Source organism: Aplysia californica, unplaced genomic scaffold, assembly GCF_000002075.1.
Source record: "Aplysia californica isolate F4 #8 unplaced genomic scaffold, AplCal3.0 scaffold00146, whole genome shotgun sequence".
Classification (NCBI taxonomy): Eukaryota; Metazoa; Mollusca; class Gastropoda; order Aplysiida; family Aplysiidae; genus Aplysia; species Aplysia californica.
Genome location: NW_004797416.1, coordinates 1,308,567 through 1,311,138, shown reverse-complemented (window position 1 = coordinate 1,311,138; position 2,572 = coordinate 1,308,567). Strand labels below are relative to the sequence as shown.

At 38.5% G+C, this 2,572-nt stretch overlaps 1 protein-coding gene across 1 annotated transcript in view; it reads left to right on the top strand.

The window, feature by feature from the left end:
- Positions 1-2,572, top strand: part of LOC101852403 (ras-related protein Rab6) — a 15,789-nt gene that overhangs the window by 11,444 nt on the left and 1,773 nt on the right. The window lies entirely within an intron of this gene.

The window sequence follows — 2,572 nt, the reverse complement described above, 5'->3', positions numbered from 1 at the left end:
AAATGTACCTGGTTCTAGTGACTTGAGGTAGTTAAAAGTAGTGTACTTGTACAGTGTATATTATTATTATTATTATTATTATATATACAAAATATTCTGGGCAGAATGACGGATGTAAGATCATTAATGATGAAACATAACGCTGAGTTTGATTTTGATTGACAAGTAAAATGGTTTTTTAAGTGGAGAGAGAGAAAGTTTTGAGGGAAATGTTCTGGTTCTGTGAGTGGGGGAGAGGTGTCCAGGCTGGCAGAATAATGTGGGTCTTGTTTTGTTTTGGTGGGCGGACATGTTGATGTGGGTCGGTCGACCTCCGTGAACCTATGGCGACCCAACATAGATGTCCCTTTTTTTATTTTCGTTCTTTTTTATTTTTATTCATTTTACATCGAAAAAATGTTATGGCTAAAAGAAATAATAAATGCTGCTTGAAAAAGTTTGCACTTTGTGTGTAATTTTTCTCTTGCTCTCGTTTGGTGTATCCAACTCACGGGTTGTTATACCTTTGAGGAAATTGTGTTGGGTCAGTAAGTTTAATTGGGGGGTGGGGGGAGTAGGGTCAAGGATTTGTTTTTAGGCTTTTATTAACCTTTTTGTCTGTACAATAACTTGCTTTTCAAGTGTAATGGAGGCATTTTTAGGACTGCTGTTCACGCATGGCAGTACGCTTTGATATTTGTCGCAGCTAATTTTATTTTATCGTCATCCGTTTTATGGCTTTGATGTAGTTTTGCAAGAGAGGGATACACCCACCAGTTACCCACCCGTAGCACTCGTAACCAACCCACCTTTTTGTGTGTTTGTGTGTAATGCTATGGCACGTACTCGTTATGCTTGAATGTCGGTGTCTTGAGTTCACTTTGTTCGTTCTTATTTTGGGGTGTTGTTTTTGTTGTTGTTGTAATTTTTGTTTAGTTTGAAAACCTTGCACTCCGTGGTGTTGATGTCGCTTCCTTCTCACAAACTGCATGTACGTCTTTATATATCCAGGAATTGTGAGACAGTTCTGGGAATTAACTCGGGTTGCAGTATAGCTTTATTTTCAAAGGTGTGATCATCATCATAATTCACAATGGTTCAACATTTGGAAAGGCCAGAGTCTCAAGACCAAGCCTGGTACCAATGATTATTTCCGTTTTCCGTCGTTCTGCCATAGACTTTAAAAAATGTATCTGATGATCAAGAGAGTCAAATGTCTCTGATACTTGGTGCTCATTACATCAAGGTTGAGCCAGAAATCGACAGAGTGTGAATAAATAGGCCCTACCTACCACTGGTTTTGTTGACCCTGGGGAAATTTGGAAGTAATTTCAGGTACTGTATTTATTATTACAAACAAAAATTCATCAATAAGAAGATAAGATACATCTTTATTGTCCAGATCCTGGCTCATAGCTTTGGTGTTTCTCCACGTACACACGTACATATATCTGCCGGTGCGTGTGCACACTCATATATACACAGTCCCACAAGAGTACAGGTATTCTTACTAATACCCTTGTTTGTTTAGCTCGTGTTGTCCTATCTTGCTTGATCAGAGACACACCCCAGAGTCCTATCTTGCTTGATCAGAGACACACCCCAGACAGTAATATGAGGTACACAGGAAAGTTTTGGTGAGGGAATAACTGCAGGAAAAGTAAACCATGCTGTCTGTTGACGAGCAAGCACTGTTGTTTCATACCGGTATTGAGATATTTTGATAGACTGGAAGAAGAAAGTTTCAAGTGGACTATGTGTCGAAAAATGATACTCCCAAATTTTATTTTATTTATCATTTTTTGTTTTGTTTTGCGTGTCTGTGTTGGCTAATGTAGTCACTTATCTTGTTGGTTACATCCCACGGTATCCTTTCAGTTCCTGTGCACTTTATTACATTGCTGTCACTAGAATTATGAGTTTTTTCTTGTTCAGGGGTTTTTTTGGGGGTTTTTTTGGTTTCTCTTGACATAACACTTTACTTTTCTCATTTCGGGAGAAAAGAGGAATCAGTGATTTTGTCTGTCAACTATTAGATCATATATTTCCTTGAGGATTACTAACGACAAAACTAATTCTGTGGTCAAACAAAGTTTCTAGTTTGAGATCTGTTTGCCACTGGTGGTGTGTAAAATAAATTAAAATTTCACTTTTTGTTAGTCCCTATAGGGAAATTTGGGTTTTACAGTGGCACACATGTATACATAGCACATTCAGTTTACCAAGGTTGCTTAATATTCCAATACAGACAGAGTTGGGTAGCTGGTGTTATTATTGTGTCTCGCTCAAGGACACACCCTGACCTAAACGGAGTCGATAGTACAGTAAAACACCTACTCAATCTAACAAAACAAAGGACACACCCTGACCTAAACGGAGTGGATAGTACAGTAAAACACCTACTCAATCTAACAAAACAAAGGACACACCCTGACCTAAACGGAGTGGATAGTACAGTAAAACACCTGCTCAATCTAACGAAACAAAGGACACACCCTGACCTAAACGGAGTGGATAGTACAGTAAAACACCTACTCAATCTAACAAAACAAAGGACACACCCTGACCTAAACGGAGTGGATAGTACAGTAAA